The sequence below is a fragment of the Haematobia irritans genome, chromosome 4, assembly GCF_050003625.1.
Source record: "Haematobia irritans isolate KBUSLIRL chromosome 4, ASM5000362v1, whole genome shotgun sequence".
Lineage (NCBI taxonomy): Eukaryota > Metazoa > Arthropoda > Insecta > Diptera > Muscidae > Haematobia > Haematobia irritans.
The window spans coordinates 29,066,142-29,087,635 of record NC_134400.1 but is presented as its reverse complement, the minus strand read 5'-3'; positions in this window follow the sequence as shown (position 1 = coordinate 29,087,635).

Sequence of the window (21,494 nt, the reverse complement as noted above, 5' to 3'; positions counted from 1 at the left end):
TTGCAAAGTACAGCTCGCAGTTTTAGTCCGATTGTCCTAAAATTTGGTATGGGGTCCTGTTTCGGCTCAAAGACGATCCCTATTGATTTTGGAAAAAATCGGTTCAGATTTAGATATAGCTGCCATATATATTTTTCACCGATCTGGTCATAATTGGCGTGTATATCAACCGATCTTCCTCAAATTCTGTACATCCCAATATTTTATGAGTCTCGAAAAACTTGCAAAATATCATCCAAATCGGTTCAGATTTAGATATAATTCCCATATATAGCTTTCGCCCGATTTGCACTCATTTGCCCACAGAGGCCAATTTTTTGCTCCGATTTAGTTGAAATTTTGCACAGGGAGTAGAATTAGCATTATAGCTATGTGTGTCAAATTTGGTGGAAATCGGTTCAGATTTAGATATAGCTCCCATATATAGCTTTCGCCCGATTTACACTCATATGACCACAGAGGCCAATCTTTTACTCCGATTTAATTGAAATTTTGCACAGGGAGTAGAATGAGCATTGTAGCTATGCGTGCCAAATTTGGTTGAAATCGGTTCAGATTTAGATATAGCTCCCATATATAGCTTTCGCCCGATTTACACTCATATGACCACAGAGGCTAATTTTTTGCTCCGATTTAGTTGAAATTTTGCACAGGGAGTAGAATTAGCATTGTTGCTATGCGTGCCAAATTTGGTTGAAATCGGTTCAGATTTAGATATAGCTCCCATATATATGTTTTTCTGATCTCGACAAAAATGGTCAAAATACCAACATTTCCCTTGTAAAATCGCCACTGCTTAGTCGAATAGTTGAAAAAATGACTCTAATTTTCTTAAACTTCTAATACATATATATCGAGCGATAAATCATAAATAAACTTTTGCGAAGTTTCCTTAAGATTGCTTCAGATTTAAATGTTTCCCATATTTATACCATGCGCCACACTGTAGAACAGTGTATTATAAGTTAGTGCATAAGTTTGTAACACCCAGAAGGAGACGAGATAGACACATGGTGTCTTTGGCAATAATGCTCAGGGTGGGTCCCTGAGTCGATATAACCATGTCCGTCTGTCCGTCTGTCCGTCCGTCCGTCTGTCTGTGAACACATTTTTGTGATCAAAGTCTAGGTCGCAATTTAAGTCCAATCGCCTTCAAACTTGGCACATGTTCCTAATTTGGGTCAGAATAGAACCCTTTTGATTTTGGAAGAAATCGGTTCAGATTTAGATATAGCTCCCATATATATCTTTCGCCCGATATGCATTAATATGGACCCAGCAGCCAGAGTTTTATACCGATTTGCTTGAAATTTTGTACAAACATAACACCTAGCCGTATAGTCAAGTGTGCAACATTTGATTGAAATCGGTTCAGATTTAGATATAGCATCCATATATATGTTTCGCCCGATATGGACTTATATGGCCCCAAAAGCCAGAGTTTTGGCCCAATTTGGTTGAAAGTTTGCACTAGGAGTGCAATTAGTAATATAGTCATGTGTGCCAAATTTGACTGAAATCGGTTCAGATTTAGACATATATATGTTTTTCTGATTTCGACAAAAATGGTCAAAATACCAACATTTTCCTTGTAAAATCGCCACTGCTTAGTCGAAAATTTGTAAAAATTACTCTAATTTTCCTAAACTTCTAATACATATATATCGAGCAATAAATCATAAATAAACTTTTGCGAAGTTTCCTTAAAATTGCTTCAGATTTAAATGTTTCCCATATTTATACCCTGCGCCACACTGTTTTACTAACATTGTGTTCCACCCTAGTGCATTAGCCGACTTAAATTATGAGTCTATAGATTTTGTAGAAGTCTATCAAATTCTGTGCAGGTCGAGTGATATTTATACCCTTCACCACTACTGTGGTACAGGGTATAATAAGTTTGTGCATTTGTATGTAACGCCAAGAAGGAAACGTCTGAGACCTATCGTTTAGTATACCGATCGTCTTAGAATTAAATTCTGAGTCGATTTAGCGACGTCCGTCTGTCTGTCTGTCCGTCCGTCTGTCTGTCTGTCTGTTCATGTATTTTTGTGCGCAAAGTACAGGTCGCAGTTTAAGTCCGATCGTCCTCAAATTTGGCACAGGGTTGTTTTGGGGAACAAAGACGATCGCTATTGGTTTTGGAAAAAATCGGTTCAGATTTAGATATAGCTGTTATATCTATTTATCCCCGATCTGGTCATAATTGGCGTGTTTATCAATTGATGTTCTTCAAATTCCGTACATCCAAATATTTGATGTGTCTCGAAAAACTTGCAAAATATCAGCCAAATCGGTTCAGATTTAGATATAGCTCCCATATATACCTTTCGTCCGATTTAGACTCAAATTTTACTACCGATTTTTGTGAAATTTTGCACAGAGAGTAGAATTGACATTCTACCAATGCTTGCTAAATTTGATTGAAATCGGTTCAGAGCTCACATATATAGCTTTCGTCCGATTAGCACTTATATGGCCTCAAAAGCTAGAGTTTTGCCCTGACTTGCTTCAAATTTTGCACGAGAGGTACGTTTAACGGTGTCGTTATGTGTGCCAAATTTGGTTAAAATCGGTTCAGATTTAGATATAGCTCCCATATATATCTTTCGTCCGATTTGGACTTATATGGCCTCAAAAGCCAGATTTTGCCCAGAATTGCTTCAAATTTTGCACAATGAGTACGTTTAATAGTATCGGTAAATGTGCCAAATTTGGTTGAAATCGGTTCAGAGTTAGATAGCTCCCATATATATCTTTCATGCGATTTGGACTTATATGGCCTCAAAATCCAGAGTTTTTCCCTGAATTGCTTCACATTTGGCACAAAGAGTGCTTGTAATAGTATCGGTAAGTGTGCCCAATTTGATTGAATTCGATTCAGATTTAGATATAGCTCCCATATATATGTTTTTCTGATCTCGACAAAAATGGTCAAAATATCAACATTTCCCTTGTAAAATCGCCACTGCTTAGTCGAAAAGTTGTAAAAATTACTCTAATTTTCCTAAACTTCTAATACATGTATATCGAGCGATAAATCATAAATAAACTTTTGCAAAGTTTCCTTAAAATTGCTGCAGATTTAAATGTTTCCCATATTTGTTTACTAACATTGTGTTCCACCATAGCCGACTTAAATTTTGAGTCTGAAGATTTTGTAGAAGTCTATTAAATTCTGTGCAGGTCGAGTGATATTTAACATAAATGTATGTATTTTGGATAAACCTATATATATAGCCCGCAACACATTTGACGGATGTGATATGGTATCGAAAATTTAGATCTACAAAGTGGTGCAGGGTATAATATAGTCGGCCCCGCCCGACTTTAGACTTTCCTTACTTGTTTTTCTATAGAAAATGGTGTCCAAGTTTTATTTCTATAGAAAATTTAATTTCTACAGAAGATTTTGTCAAAATTTTATTTCTATGGAAAATTTTGTCCAAGTTTTATTTCTATAGAAAATTTTATTTCTATAGAAGATTTTGTCAAAATTTTATTTCTATAGAAAATTTTTGTCAAAATTTTATTTCCATAGAAAAATTTTGCCAAAATTTTATTTTTATAGAAAATTTTGCGATTTTTTTTGTCGAAGATTTTTTCAAAATTTTATTTCTTTAGAAAATTTTGCCAAAATTTAATTGCTATAGAATATTTTGTCAAATTTTTATTTCTATAAAAAATTTTGTCAAAATTTTATTTCTATAAAAAATTTTGTCAAAATTTTATTTCATTAAAAAATTTTGTCGAACTTTTATTTTAATAGAAAATTTTGTCAAAATTTTATTTTAATAGAAAAATTTTTCAGAATTTTGTTTATTTTCTATAGAGAATTTGTTTTAATTCTATATAAAATTTGGTCAAAATTTTATTTTGATAGAAAATTTTGCAATTTTTTTTGTAGAAGATTTTTTCAAAACTTTATTTTTATAGAAAATGTTGCCAAAATTTAATTGCTGTAGAATATTTTGTCAAATTTTTATTTCTATAGAAAATTTTTTCAAAATTTTATTTCTTTAAAAAATTTTGTCGAAATTTTATTTTAATAGAAAATTTTGTCAAAATTTTATTTTAATAGAAACATTTGTCAGAATTTTATTTATTTTCTATAGAGAATTTGTTTTAATTCTGTATAAAATTTGGTCAAAATTTTTTTTCTATAAAAAAATTTGGCCAAATATTTATTTTTATAGAAAATTTTGCGATTTTTTGTAGAAGATTTTTTCAAAATTTTATTTTTATAGAAAATTTTGCCAAAATTTAATTGCTATAGAATATTTTGTCAAATTTTTATTTCTATAGAAAATTTTGTCAAAATTTTATTTCTATAAAAAATTTTGTCAAAATTTTATTTTAATAGAAAATTTTGTCAAAATTTTATTTTAGTAGAAAAATTTGTCAGAATTTTTTTTATTTTCTATAGAGAATTTGTTTTAATTCTATATAAAATTTGGTCAAAATTTTATTTTTATAGAAAATTTTGCGATTTTTTTGTTTGTAGAAGATTGTTTCAAAATTTTATTTTTATAGAAAATTGTGTCAAATTTTTATTTCTATAGAAAATTTTTTCAAAATTTTATTTCTATAAAAAATTTTTTCAAAATTTTATTTCTATAAAAAATTTTGTCAAAATTCTATTGTCGAAATTTTATTTTAATAGAAAATTTTGTCAAAATTTTCTTTTTAATAGAAAAATTTTATTTATTTACTATAGAGAATTTGTTTTCATTCTATATAAAATTTGGTCAAAATTTTATTTTTATAGAAAATTTTGCAAAAATTTTATTTCTATAGAAAATTTTGCGAAAAATTTTATTTCTATAGAAAACTTTGTGAACATTTTATTGATATAGAAAATTTTGCCAAAATTTTGTTTCTATAGAAAATTTTGCCAAAATTTTGTTTCTATAGAAAATTTTTCAAAAAATTTGTCGAAATTTTATTTCTCTTGAAAATTTTGTCAAAATTTTATTTCTATACAAAATTTTGTCAAAATTTTATTTCTATAGAAAATTTTGTCAAAATTTTATTTCTATAGAAAATTTTGTCAAAATTTTATTTCTATAGAAAATTTTGTCAAAATTTTATTTCTATAGAAAAATTTGTCAAAATTTTATTTCTGTAGAAGAATTTCCAGAAAGTGCAAGAGCTCACTAAACCCAAAACATTTTAACTGGAAATATTCACGCTTGCATGAAAGTGGCCAACTACCGAATTTGAGTTTCTCTGAAGAAAATTCAGTCCATAGGTTGTACATGTCAAAGAGGTCTGCTTAAAATGTATACCTTCGAATGGCCACCGGAAATTAAGCGCCGCCGATGGTAATAGTGTGGACCTCCAAGCCTTCTATTGTCGCTCCCTGCTCGTATTTATATTTCGCCGTGGGGTCTTTGAAACCATATTATATTGAACTAAATTATTGAAAGGCCTTTAGTATCAATCGCTCTTAACCGCAGGGTAAAATTGCACCTATCTTTTCAAATTATCTTTCGGCATAAAAAAAATTCCAAAGGAAATGAGCAAACTATAAATTTTGCAAACATATCAGTCTAATTAGGAATTAAGTGGATCTCTGTTGGTCTCTTATCAGAAAAAACAGATCATGCTGCTGCTACTGATATTCTTTAAAAAAAAGTTGAAGAGAAAAAACACAGAACCATTAATTTAAACAAAATCCAATGGAAGAAACGTCAACGACTGAGAAAGAACGAAATGGGAAGCAACACAATCGATTGCAACCAACAATACATTAAAGTGCTCTGTAATGTCGCCTAGTAGTTGCTTGAAACCGATTCAAATCGAAATTGTTACAGACGATTTCAAACCATTTTTGTTTTTTTTTCTGCAAACAAAAAACTGCAAAAAAAATCTCCACCGCTTATTTTTTAGTTCTTCGATTCTTTTGTAGTTTTCATGGTTCCTGTCTGTGGCTCATTTAAATGAAATCACAAGAAACGGTAACAAAACTGAACTTTTTCGTTTGGTTTTGCTATGGCCATATTAAATGAATGGCCATTGGAATGGAACCTCTGATATCTCAAAAAAGAAAAACTTCAAGCCGGTACAACAGTTCCCGCTCAACTTCATACAAATCACAATGAGCGATCATGCAGCTGATAAGATCACGACATTGTTACTGTTCGATTGATATCAGCTTTAAGTTTATTTCGAAATGTTTGCTGTATGACTGAGAGTTCCTTGGCTGTTTTGAAACTTGGTGGTTTTTCTGGTGTTGTTGGTTGTTTCTTGTGTTGTTGCCAAGACCCAAAAGACGAACGAAAAACCTCAATTTTCCTTAAAAGTTTCGATAAAAAATAAAAGAATTGGAGACGAAGAAGTTTAAACATTTATTTGCTGCTATTTCTTAATGATACTGGGATTGCCTGCATTTGAAAAGAAAAGAACCAAAGGGCATAAGACACTAGACAACAGAATTTTTATAATCACCAATATGAAATGGTGAGCTAGATTGATCTCCAATTTTCAGTATAGGTCAAGAAAGAATCTTGACAAATTATGAATAATATCGATCCATATTCGGGGTCCTCCAACCCCCTAGTGCATTGAATTTGATGTGAGTTTGATTAGAGTTTAATTTGAATTTGAACTGATTTCTATGTGAATTTCTTTTGAATTTTCTGCTGTGCTTGAATTGTCTGCATTTGAAGAAAAACAAGTATATACGGCAGTAAGTTCGGCCAGGCCGAAGCTTATGTACCCTCCACCATGGATTGCGTAAAAACTTCTACTGAAACATGTCATTCACAATCGAATTACTTGGGTTGCGGTAACACTTGCAAGGTATCTTAAAACTTCCTAACACCGCCTTCTAAATTGCAAGGTAGTCCATACGTGGTATATATTAAACTAAACAAGTATGTACGGCCGTAAGTTCGGCCAGGCCGAAGCTTATGTACCCTCCACCATGGATTGCGTAGAAACTTCTTCTAAACACTGCCATCCACAATCGAATTACTTAAGTTGCGGTAACGCTTGCCGATGGCAAGGTATCTTAAAACCTCCTAACACCGTCTTCTAAATTGTATGTAAGTCCATACGTGGTTATATTAAATCAAAAAAGATCGATCAAATACGTATATAATTCAGTTTGACAAAATTTTCTATAGACATAAAAAAATTTTAACAAAATTTTCTATAGAAACAAAATTTTCTATAGAAAGAAAATTTTGATAAAATTTTCTACAGAAATAAAATTTTAACAAACTTTTCTATAGAAATAAAATTTTAACAAAATTTTTTATAGAAATAAAATTTTCTATAGAAATAAAATTTTGACAAGATTTTCTATAGAAATAAAATTTTAACAAAAAATTTCTATAGAAATAAAATTTTGGCAACATTTTCTATAGAAGTACAATTTGTAACAAAAAAATCTATAGAAATAAAATTTGGAAAAAATTTTCTATAGAAATAAAATTTTGATAAGATTGTCTATAGAAATAAAATTTTATCAAAAATTTTCTATAGAAATAAAATTTTGGTAAATTATTTTTGGCTCGAGTGGCAACCATGATTATGAACCGATATCATATACTAACACCACGTACCAAATTTCAACCGGATCGGATGAATTTTGCTCCTCTAAGAGGCTCCGGAGGCCAAATCTGGGGATCGGCTTATGTGGGGGCTATATATAATTATGGATCGATATGGACCAATTTTGGCATGGTTGTTAGAGACAATATACTAACACCACGTACCAAATTTCAATCGGATCGGATGACTTTTGCTCCTCTAAGAGGCTACGGAAATCAAATCTGGGGATCGGTTTATATGGGGGCTATATGTAATTATGGGCCGATGTGGACCAATTTTTGCGTGGTCATTAGAGAACATATACCAACACCATGTACCACATTTCAGCAGGATGGGATGAAAATTGTTTCTCTTAGAGGCTCTGCAAACCAAATCGGGGGAGCGGTTTATATGGGGGCTATATATAATTATGGACCGATGTGGACCAATTTTTGTGTGGTTGTCAGAGACCATATACTAACACCATGTACCAAATTTCAGCCGAATCGGATGAAATTTGGTTTTCTTAGAGGCTCCGCAAGCCAAATCGGGGGATCGGTTTATATGGGGCTATATGTAATTATGGACCGATATGGACCAATTTCTGCATGGTTGTTAGAGACCACATACGTGTACCAAATTTCAGCCGGATCGGATGAAATATGCTTCTCTTAGAGGCTCTACAAGCCAAATCTGAGGGTCCGTTTATATGGGGGCTATACGTAAATTGGACCGATATGGTCCATTTGCAATACCATCCGACCTACATCAATAACAACTACTTGTGCCAAGTTTCAAGTCGATAGCATATTTCAAGAACATAAATTAGGTGTCCTAAAGTTAATGTTGCATAATCTTTCATATTATGATAAATATTTTTTTCAGTGTAACAACAAAAGAAAACTTTGAAAAGAATTGAAAGGGTCTATGTGGGTCCTATGTTATTTCTCCAATTGTTTTTTTTTTTTCTTTTTTTTTTTTTTGTAAAGGATGCTTTGACTTTCTTCAAATGTCTCATGGCTATAAGAAATAAATTTCAAATGAATGAATGCATTTTAACTTTTCAATGGGCACTCACACACACACATGAAAAATCCATAAAGAATTTGGATTTTGCATACATTTGTTAAAGACAATCAGCACAGGGAAATCCCTAGAACAGTGGGTACACAATTAAAAAAAGTATTTCTGGTCTACAATGTGTCCATTCGTCCGTAAAAATGAAGATATTGGTATTGAAGAAACTTATGAACTCAATTTAATCAAACTTCAACTATTTTATGAAAATGTGAACTATGTTCATTTTTAGTAAAATTGTGTACTACACTTGTATAAATGTTTTTCTCTTTTTTAGTTCACGTCAGTAAAGTAAACAAAATTAAAAATTAAAATAAGAAAAAAATTCTGATTTTTGGCAAAACTAAACTAACCCTTTGCCCGAGTTTTTGAAAATTGGGCCAAAGTTCTCCAATTTGGGTGAAATTTCCAAGGAACGTTAGGGATGATGTCCTGACAAAGACCCGCTACTTTATTTTCCCCTACTTTTGTTTAAAGTACTGTAAAAAAGTAAAAATTCTCTGATTTACTTGAGATTTACAGAGAACACGCCGTGAGGTTATGAATTTATTATAGGGTACCCGATTTTTATACCATCCACCATAGGATGGGGGGTATATTAACTTTGTCATTCCGTTTGTAGCACATCGAAATATTGCTCTAAGACCCCATATAGTATATACATATATTCTGGGTCGGGGTGAAATTCTGAGTCAATCTAGCCACGTCGTCCGATGGTATTGCAAAAGGGCCGTATATGTCCACTTTTACGTATAGGCCCCATATAAACCGATCCCAGATTTGAACTCCGGAGCCTCTTGCAGGAGCATATTTCATAAGTATATGGTATCTAACAACCATGCAAAATTTTGTCCATATCGGTTCATAATTATATATAGCCTCCATATAAACCGATCCCCAAATTTGACCTCCGGAGCCTCTTGGAGGGGCAAAATTCCTCAAATCCGGTTGAAATTAGGTAACTGATGTTATTATATGGTTTTTAACAACTATGCCAGTATTGATCCATATCGGTCCATAATTTTATATAGGCCCCATATAAAACTAGCCCCAGATTTGACATTAGGAGTCTCTTGAAGGAGCAAAATTCCTCAAATCCGGTTGAAGTTTGGTACATTGCGGTAGTATATGGCCGATAACAACCATGCCAAAATTGGTCCGTATCGATCTATAGTTATATATAGCCCCGAGATAAACCGATCCCCACAAAAAACCTTGGCCCTTTTCGGTTCATAATCACGATTGCCACTTGAGCCAAAAATAATCTACGAAAATTTTATTGCCATAGAAAATTTTGTCAAAATTTTATTTCTATAGAAAATTTTGTCAAAATTATATTTCTATAGAAAGTTTTGTCAAAAATTTATATTTCTATAGAAAATTTTGTCAAAAATTTATATTTCTATAGAAAATTTTGTCAAAAATTTTATTTCTATAGAAAATTTTGTCAAAATTATATTTCCATAGAAAATTTTGTCAAAATTTTATTTCTATAGAAAATTTTGTCAAAATTTTATTTCTATAGAAAATTTTGTCAAAATTTTATTTCTATAGAAAATTTTGTCAAAATTTTAAACAAAAACAACAAAATTTTATTTCTATAGAAAATTTTTTCAGAATTTTATATTTCTATAGAAAATTTTGTAAAAATTTTATTTCTATCGAAAATTTGTTCAACCTTATATTTCTTTAGGAAAGTTTATCAAAACATAATCTCTATAAAAAATTTATTTCTATAGAAAATTTTGTAAAAATATTATTTATATAGAAATTTTTTTCCGAGTTTTACTTCTGACTTTACTTTACTTTATAGAGCACCTCTTTGGAATATTTTGCAAAATATTCCAAAACATCAAGAATTCTACCAATCTACCAATTAGTAAAAAATCTGCCAGTTTTGATAGACTCGTGTTCATAATTGTATATAGCTCCCATATAAAGCGACCCCCATATTTCAAATCTGGCTCTATAATTACCGCACAAAAGTTCATATCGGTTCGTAATTATGTCTTCCCTATATATACCGGTCAAGAACTGAATATATACGTATTTAATCGGCCTTTCTTTTGTCTACTATATATCCCGCATGGACTAACTTACAATTTAGAAGATGATGTTAAGAAGTTTTATGATGCCTAGCCATCGGCCGCAACCCAAGTAATTTAATTGTGGATAACCGTCTTTAGTAGAAGCTTCTAGGCAATCCATGTTGGAGGGTACATAAGAGTCGGCCTGGCTGAACTTACGGTCGTACATATTTTTTTATACCCTCCACCATAGGATGGGGGTACATTAACTTTGTCATTCCGTTTGTAACACATCGATATATTGCTCTAAGACCCCATAAAGTATATATATTCTGGGTCGTGGTGAATTTCTGAGTCGATCTGAGCATGTCCGTCCGTCCGTCCGTCCGTCCGTCTGTTGAAATCACAAGTAGTTGTTATTGATGTAGGTCTAACGGTATTGCAAATGGGCCGTATCGGTCCACTTTTACGTATAGCCCCCATATAAACGGATCCCCAAATTTGGCTTGCGATTGCTCTAAGAGAAGCAAATTTCATCCGATCCGGCTGAAATGTGGTACATGGTGTTAGTGTATGGTATCTAACAACCATGCAAAAATTGGTCCATATCGGTCCATAATTACATATAGCCCCCATATAAACCGATCCCCCGATTTGGCTTGCGGAGCCTCTAAGAAAACCAAATTTCATCCGATCCGGCTGAAATTTGGCACATGGTGTAAGTATATGGTCTCTAACAACCATGCAAAAATTGGTCCACATCGGTCCATAATTATGTATAGCCTCCATATAAACCGATCCCCTGATTTGACTTGCGGAGCCTCTAAGAGAAGCAAATTTCATCCGATCCGGCTGAAATTTGGTACATGGTGTTGGTATATGTTCTCTAATGACCGTGCAAAAATTGGTCCACATCGGCCCATAATTATATATAGCCCCCATATAAACCGATCCCCAGATTTGACCTCCGGAGCCTCTTAGAGGAGCAAAAGTCATCTGATCCGATTGAAATTTGGTACGTGGTGTTAGTATATTGTCTCTAACAACCATGCCAAAATTGATCCATATCGATCCATAAAAATATATATTGGCCCCACATAAGCCGATCCCCAGATTTGACCTCCGGAGCCTCTTAGAGGAGCAAAATTCATCCGATCCGGTTGAAATTTGGTACGTGGTGTTAGTATATGGTATCCAATAACCATGCAGTAATTGGTCCATATCGGTCCATAATTATATATAGCCCCCATATAAATCGATCCCCAGATTTGGCTTGCGGAGCCTCTAAGAGAAGCAAATTTCATCCGATCCGGTTGAAATTTGGTACGTGGTGTCAGCATATGATATCGGTTCATAATCATGGTTGCCACTCGAGCCAAAAATAATTTACCAAAATTTTATTTCTATAGAAAATTTTGTTAAAATTTTATTTCTGTAGGAAATTTTGTCAAAATTTTATGTCTACTTTGTCAAACTGAATTATATACGTATTGGATCAATCTTTTTTGATTTAATATATACCACGTATGGACTTACATACAATTTAGAAGATGGTGTTAGGAGGTTTTAAGATACCTTGCCATCGGCAAGCGTTACCGCAACTTAAGTAATTCGATTGTGGATGGCAGTGTTTAGAAGAAGTTTCTACGCAATCCATAATGGAGGGTACATACGCTTCGGCCTGGCCGAACTTACGGCCGTATATACTTGTTTTTTTTTTTTTTTTTTTTTTTTTACTCGGTGCCTTATAACAACTGCAAATCTTCTTTTGCTTTAAATAAGGAAAACAAATAGACTGGAGCCTATTTGTGCTACTTCATTCACATTCAGAAATTACAGGATCTTCAACTCCTCGCTATGCATGCCTGTATTGTGTGTATCTGCTCCAATACAACTCATGTCCATGATATAATTAAGGTTCCTTGCATTTGCTTATGTGTCCTCATTGTTATTTATTTTTTAAATCGTACATTGAAGTCATTCTGTTTTGTTTTTTTTTTTCTTTGCTTCTTTTGAAGATTCAATATAGAGGACATGCCTTTTTGTCATCAGCTTCATGCTATTGGTACATTTGTTGTTTGATCTTGTTCAGTTGATATTACCAATACCAATACAAACTACCAATGCTATTTTCAACATGAGCTATTATGGTAAACATTTAAAGATGAGAGTGAAGTCAGTTGGTTAAATTTTTAGTTAGGATATTATTGATTAATACAACAAGTTAGTACAGTAGAAAATGCGGTAAGGCTGACTATATCAGACCGTCTAAACCACCTACTGAATAAGTAAACCTAAGTATTTGAGGGGTATATTAAAATAACTTTAGAAGATAAACTTAGATCTCACATGAAAGAACTTTGTTTGACCAAGGTAAACTTGACTTTAATAATTCTGAAAAAAAAATCTTCAAAATTAATAAAATCGTCCTTAAGTTTTCTGACTTTTTGCACCTTGACTACAAACTTAAATAAGTATATACGGCCGTAAGTTTATTTACCATCCCCCAAGGATTGCGTAGGAACTTCAAGGAAAGACTATCATCCACAATCGTATTACCTGGGTTGTGCTAATATTTACCGATGGCAAGGTTTCTTAAAACTTCTTAACTTCGTCTTCTAAATTGTAAGTTAGTCCATACGTGGTATATATTGGACACAAAAGGTAAAGGATAAGTTAGTCTACAAATAATTACAAACCGATATGGACTTTTGCGCGGTAATTAGAGAGCCTGAATTGAAATATGGGGGTCGCTCCAAAACCAAATCAGAGGACCGGTTTATATGGGGGCTATATATGATAATGAACCAATATGTATCAATTTTTGCATGGTTGTTAAAGACCATATACTAACAACACGTACCAAATTTCAGCCGGATCGGATGTAATTTGCTTCTCTTAAAGGCTCCGCAAGTTAATCTGGGGATCGGTTTATATGGTGGCTATATATAATTATGGACCGATGTGGACCAATTTTTGCATGGTTGTTAGAGACTATATACTAACACCATGTACCAAATTTCAGCCGGATCGGATGAAATTTGCTTCTCTTAGAGGCCTCGCAAGCCAAATTTGGGGGTCCGTTTATATGGAGGCTATAGGTAAAAGTGGACCGATATGACCCATTTGCAATTCCATACGACCTACAGCAATAACAACTACTTGTGCCAAGTTTCAAGTCGATAGCTTGTTTCGTTCGGAAGTTAGCGTGATTTCAACAGATGGACGGACGGACGGACGGACATGCTCAGATCGACTCAGAATTTCACCACGACCCAGAATATATATAGTTTATGGGGTCTTAGAGCAATATTTCAATGTGTTACAAACGGAATGACAAAGTTAATATACCCCCATCCTATGGTGGAGGGTATAAAAATCCGAAATAATGTCAGCTATAGTTTTTGTATGAGTAACTGGACTAGAGACGTACAACAGAAAAAGGGTCTCAAAATTTCGTATTTATCGTTTAAAAATTATTAAAATATTAAAATTTTCAAGAGTGTATTTCACATTTTTGCGGAAAAATTTGTACCATTTTATAAACTCTTACTCTTTTTTATACCCTCCACCATAGGAAGGGGGTATATTAACTTTGTCTTTCCGTGTGTAACACATCGAAATATTGACCTAAGACCGCATATATATATATATATATATATATATATATATATATATATATATATATATATATATATATATATATATATATATATATATATATATATATATATATATATATATATATATATATATATATATATATATATATATATATATATATATATATATATATATATATATATATATATATATATATATATATATATATATATATATATATATATATATATATATATAGGCTCGTGGTGAAATTCTGAGTCGATCTAAGCTGTCCATCCATCCGTCTGTTGAAATCACGCTAACTTCCGAACGAAACACGCTATCGACTTGAAACTTGCCACAAGTAGTTGTTATTGATGTAGGTCAGATGGTATTGCAAATGGGCCATATCGTTCCCCCCATATAGACCGACGCTCAGATTTGGCTTGCGGAGTCTCTTGGAAGAGCAAAATTCATCCGATCCGGATGAAATTTAGTACATGGTGGTTGTATATGGTCTGTCACAACCATGCAAAAATTGGTCCACATCGGTCCATAATTATATATAGCCCCCAAATAAACCGATCCCCAGATTTGACTTGCGGAGCCTCTAGGAGAAGCAAATTTCATTTGATCCGGATGAAATTTAATACATGATATGAGTATATGCTATCTAACAACCACGCACAAATTGATCCACATCGGTCCATAATTATATACATCCGATCCAGTTGAACTTTGATACGTGGTTTTAGTATATGGTCTCTAACAACCATGCGACAATTGGTCCATATCGGTCCATAATTATATATAGCCCCCATATAAAGTGATCCCCAGATTTGACCTCCGGAGCCTCTTGCAGGAACAAAATTCATCCGATCCAGTTGAAATTTGATACGTGGTGTTAGTATATGGTCTCTAACAACCATGCAATAATTGGTCCATATCGGTCCATAATTATATATAGCCCCCATATAAAGTGATCCCCAGATTGGATCTCCGGAGCCTCTTGCAGGAACAAAATTCATCCGATCCAGTCGAAATGTGATGCGTGGTGTTAGTATATGGTCTCTTACAACCATGCAACAATTGGTCCATATCGGTCCATAATTATATATAGCCTCCATATAAACCGATCCCCAGAGTTGTCCTCCGGAACCTCTTGGAGAAGCAAAATTCATTCGATCTGGTTGAAAATTGAAACGTGGTGTTAGTATATGGCCGCTAATAACCATGCCAAAATTGGTGTATATCGGTCTATGGTTATATATAGCCGATCCCCAATCACACAAAAATTGGTCCATATCGGTTCATAATCATGGTTGCCACTCAAGCCAAAAATAATCTATCAAAATTTTATTTCTATAGAAAATTTTGTCAAAATTTTATTTCTATAGAAAATTTTGTCAAAATTTTCTCTTGGAAGAGCAAAATTCATCCGATCCGGATGAAATTTAGTACATGGTGGTTGTATATGGTCTGTCACAACCATGCAAAAATTGGTCCACATCGGTCCATAATTATATATAGCCCCCAAATAAACCGATCCCCAGATTTGACTTGCGGAGCCTCTAGGAGAAGCAAATTTCATTTGATCCGGATGAAATTTAATACATGATATGAGTATATGCTATCTAACAACCACGCACAAATTGATCCACATCGGTCCATAATTATATACATCCGATCCAGTTGAACTTTGATACGTGGTTTTAGTATATGGTCTCTAACAACCATGCGACAATTGGTCCATATCGGTCCATAATTATATATAGCCCCCATATAAAGTGATCCACAGATTTGACCTCCGGAGCCTCTTGCAGGAACAAAATTCATCCGATCCAGTTGAAATTTGATACGTGGTGTTAGTATATGGTCTCTAACAACCATGCAATAATTGGTCCATATCGGTCCATAATTATATATAGCCCCCATATAAAGTGATCCCCAGATTGGATCTCCGGAGCCTCTTGCAGGAACAAAATTCATCCGATCCAGTCGAAATGTGATGCGTGGTGTTAGTATATGGTCTCTTACAACCATGCAACAATTGGTCCATATCGGTCCATAATTATATATAGCCTCCATATAAACCGATCCCCAGAGTTGTCCTCCGGAACCTCTTGGAGAAGCAAAATTCATTCGATCTGGTTGAAAATTGAAACGTGGTGTTAGTATATGGCCGCTAATAACCATGCCAAAATTGGTGTATATCGGTCTATGGTTATATATAGCCGATCCCCAATCACACAAAAATTGGTCCATATCGGTTCATAATCATGGTTGCCACTCAAGCCAAAAATAATCTATCAAAATTTTATTTCTATAGAAAATTTTGTCAAAATTTTATTTCTATAGAAAATTTTGTCAAAATTTTATTTCTACAGAAAATTTTGTCAACATTTTTGTTCTTTAGAAAATTTTGTCAACATTTTATTTGTATAGAAAATTTTGTCAAAATTTTATTTCTATAGAAAATTTTGTCAAAATTTTATTTCTACAGAAAATGTTGTCCAAATTTTACTTCTATAGAAAATTTTGTCAAAATTTTATTTCTATAGAAAATGTTGTCCTCTTTTACGTATAGCCCCCATATAAACGGACCCCCAAATTTGGCTTGCAGACCCTCTAAAAGAAGCAAATTTCATCCGATCCGGCTGAAATTTGGTACATGCTGTTGATATATGATCTCTAACAACCATGTAAAAATTGGTCCACATCGGTCCATAATTATATATAGCCCCCATATAAACCGATCTCCCGCTTTGGCTTGCGAGGCCTTTAAGAGAAGCAAATTTCATCCGATCCGGCTGAAATTTGGTATATGGTGTTGATATATGGTCTCTAAGAACCATGCAAAAATTGGTGCACATCGGTCCATAATTATATATAGCCCCCATATAAACCGATCTCCCGCTTTGGCTTGCGAGGCCTCTAAGAGAAGCAAATTTCATCCTATCCGGCTGAAATTTGGTACATGGTGTTAGTATATGATATATAACAGCCATGCCAAAAGTGGTCCATATCGGTCCATAATTATATATAGCCCCCATATAAACCGATCACCAGATTTGACCTCCGGAGCCTCTTGGAAGACCAAAATTCATCTTTTTCAGTTGAAATTTGGTACGTGGTGTTAATATATGGCCTCAAACTCGCATGCAAAAATTGGTCGGTATCGGTCCATAATTATATATAGGCCCCATATAAACCGATCCCCAGATTTGACCTCCAGAGCCCCTTGGAAGAGAAAAATGTTGACCTGGGAGCGTTGGACAAGATGTCTCACTGTACTCAGCTACTATTAGTTAGTTCACAATTGGCAGCTCCACAGAGATATTTCTCGTACGCACCACAAAGAATGAGCAGCCTCCCGTAAAGCCAGGCAGATGGGAACAGCCCACGTCTCAATGCAAAGGGAGTCTCTGGGGACCTGGAGCAGCCTAGGAGGCAGAAATGGTATGGGCCTGAATATTTGGTACGAATGCCACCCACGGGTTGTCTTAGAGAGGCGCTAAATGTTTTAGGCAAAGCCACCGTGTCACAATCACGTCTTTTGAGTCCACAATTGTAAATGATTAACACCACAAAGTTTATTTTAATTACTTTTATTTCTTTAGTGTTCTTATTATTTACAAGGGTTCTTAACGTGGTTTACAACGATTCGGCACAAAAATTTGAATGAGGTTTACAATGATTCGACATGGTTACTTCTGTTTGAAATTTGGTACGTGGTGATCGTATATGATATTTAGCAACCATGCCAAAAGTGGTGTTCATATCAGTCCATAATCATATATAGCCCCATATAAACCGATCCCGAGATTTGGTTTTGGAGCCTCTTGGAGGAGCATATTTCATCCGAGTGAGTTGAAATTTGGTACATTGTGCTAGTATATGGTCGTTAATAACCATGCCTAACTAGGTCTATATCGGTCTATAGTTATATATATCCCTCAGATAAATCGATTTCCAATCACACAAAAATTGGTCCATATCAAGTTCATAATTGTATATAGCCCCCATATAAGCGACCCTTATATTTCAATTCTGGCTCTCTAAGTACCGTTCAAAAGTCCATATCGATTCATAATTATTTGTAGACTTAACTGTACATAACTTTTTTGTCTAATATATAGCACGTATGGACTAACTCACAATTTAGAAAACGATGTTAAGAAGTTTTAAGATACCACAACGCAAGTTATTCGATTGTGGATGACAGTCTTTCGTAGAAGTTTCTACGCAATCCATGGTGGAGGGTACATAAGATTCGGCCTGGCCGGACTTACTTGTTAACCCATTAAAAAACGAGTTAAAAAATATTGAATTAAGACAATTTCCTTCGTAGTTAAAATAATTAACTTCTTTATGAGGACATTGTTGGAATTGCTTTTAAAGTTGTGCATTTAGAACAACACCCAACTTTTGTTGCTCGGAAAAAGTTAATATTTGTTTTTGTTCTCTAATATAAGAGACAACTTTGAAATAATGACAAAAAAATAATATGGTGGTGTGCACAAAAAGTTTCATTCAAATGAAAAAGGTTTCATGTGATTTGAAGGTTTCATTATACTCTAAACAACATAGTGGTCAGGGTATAATAAGTTTAATCGGCCAAAAAATGTGCCTACCAGAAATACTGATTTTAGACCCCATAAAATATATACCGATCGACTCAGAATCACCTCCTGAGTCGATTTAGCGCTTGGTGTCCGTCCGTCCGTCTGTCCATGTATTTGTTGTTCACAGGATTCCGCTGGCTATTATTAACCGATTTTTATGAAATGTGTTACAGGGAGTTTTTTGTGCACAAGGACGAACGCTAATTTGGAAGAAATCGGTTCAGATTTAGATATAGCTCCCATATACATATATGTATAGCCCGATTTCGACAAATGGGGTCACGTTGCGCGTTTTTTCAAACGGATCGTCACCAAATTTGGCAAAAGGTAATCTTTTCCATTGCCCTTTAAGTCTGCAAAATTTCATCCAAATCGGTTCAGATTTAGATATAGCTCTCATATATATATGTATCGCCCGATTTTCCCAAATTTGGCTACAAAACCTTTATTTATCAACCGATGTTACTCAAAGTTGGCTAAATATAATCTTCTATAGCACTAACTATATGTGCAAAAAATCATCGAAATCGGTTCAGATTTAGCTATAGCTCCCATATATATGTACAGCCCGATTTTTCTAAATTTGGCCATAAAACCCTTATTTATCAACCGATCTTACTCAAATTTGGCTTAATGTAGTCTTCTATAGCACTAACTATATGTGCAGAAAACCATCGAAATCGGTTCAGATTTAGATATAGCTCCCATATATATGTATAGCCCGATTTTCCCAAATTTGGCCATAGAACCCTTATTTATTAACCGATCTTACTAAAAGTTGGCTAGATCCAGTCCCCTACAGTACTAACTATATGTGCAAAATTTCATCGAAATCGGTTCAGATGTAGATATAGCTCCCATATATGTATCACCCGATTTTGAAAAATTCGCCCTAATAACCTTATGTTAGGCCATACAGGCCTCATTTCTTAATTGATCTTACTCAAATCTTGCACAAGGTAACCTTTTGTGGTATTAATCAAACCCGCAAAATATTATGCAAATTGGTTCAGATTTAGATATAGCTGCCATATATATGCATCGCTCGATTTTCCCAAATTTTGGCCATAGTACTCTTATTTATTAACTCAATTTTCAAATTTTGATGTACTAGCCGATCGTACTTATACGTACTTGTAGCTCTTACATAAGAATATTGCTCGATTTTTACAAATTTGTATTTATTACCCACACTAATTTAACGATTTTCTCTTTTTTAATAATGATCTCAATATTAGTGGCATACTAACTCCGTACACTAATAGAAAAAATTACGTTTCATAATCGTGAACGGACGTTGTCACAATGAAACGGAAACATTCACAAAAAATCAAAACGAAATGTTCACGATTTCGTCCACGGGCGTTCACGATTTCATGAAAGGCATTCGTTTTTCTTTGACCATGAAAAATCTTAAAATAATCGTTAGACGTTGTTATGGCAACTCCGCCATTGGTGCAATGTGCTAAGGCGACTGTTAACGCGTATCGTGCAGGCAACACAGGTTCGAGTCACAGTAGCGGAAATATTTTTTTTATTTTATTTATAAATTCGTAACCATAACGTTTTCAGATCGTGAACGCTGGTTGTTGTTTTGACAACGTATGGTGTCATTTTTACGTTGTCAGCTTGACCCCATCTGTTCTCAGCTTGACAACACATGTGTGTTGATTCACTTTCATGAACGGATCGTTTCGAAATGACCACGCCGTTCATGATTTTTTCTGTGGGTGTAGTTGCAATATAAACACAGCCAGTGCTGCTAGAATTAGGGGAAATTCCCTATGTGTACCCTAATATTTAGCGTCTTGTAGGGACGTAGGGCCACAATGTAGGACATTTTCACTCAACACAATTTGTAATAATTTTTACATTTTGGTGGCTCTAGAGGAGGAAATTAGAAGACGGTAAGGCTTGATTTTTAACAATGTGTGGTAAACTTTATTCCTGTAGAAAATTTTGTCAACATTTTATTTCTATAGAACATTTTGTCAAAATTGTATTTCTATAGAAATTTTTTTCAAAATATTGTTTCTATTAAAAATTTTCTCAAAATTTTATTTCTAAGGAATTTTGTCTCAAAATTCTATAGAAAAATTTCTCACAAAAATTTGTTTATAGAAACTTTTTCCAAAATTTTATTTTTATAAAGATTTAACAAAAAAGATTACTAATTTGGGTAGAATTCTACCAACTGTGGCAACCGTGGTCGTAATACAAATTTATATTCTAAGTTATATACGTTGCATATTAATGTTTTAAGATAATAAAGTACTTAGAACCATTTTTGTTTTGTAAAATTTTTTAAATTTAACGAAAAATATAGTAGGGAAAATTGTTTGGGAATGTATGGGAAAGTAGGGAACTTTTTTTTGTCCTCGTAGGGTAAACCAAACATTTTCCGTGGCAACATTGACTATGAGCTATAGTCAGATTGACACAAAGCACCCATAGACATGTACCCCTTAATTTTGTTAAATATGCAACTGCGGTTTATCTCCCAGACCTATATGTTACCCCACAAATGCTTATGATTACTAATTCTGTAATGCTGGTTTAGGGTATGATATAGTCGGCCCCGCCCGACTTTCTACTTTACTTACTTGTTGGAATTGCTTTTAAA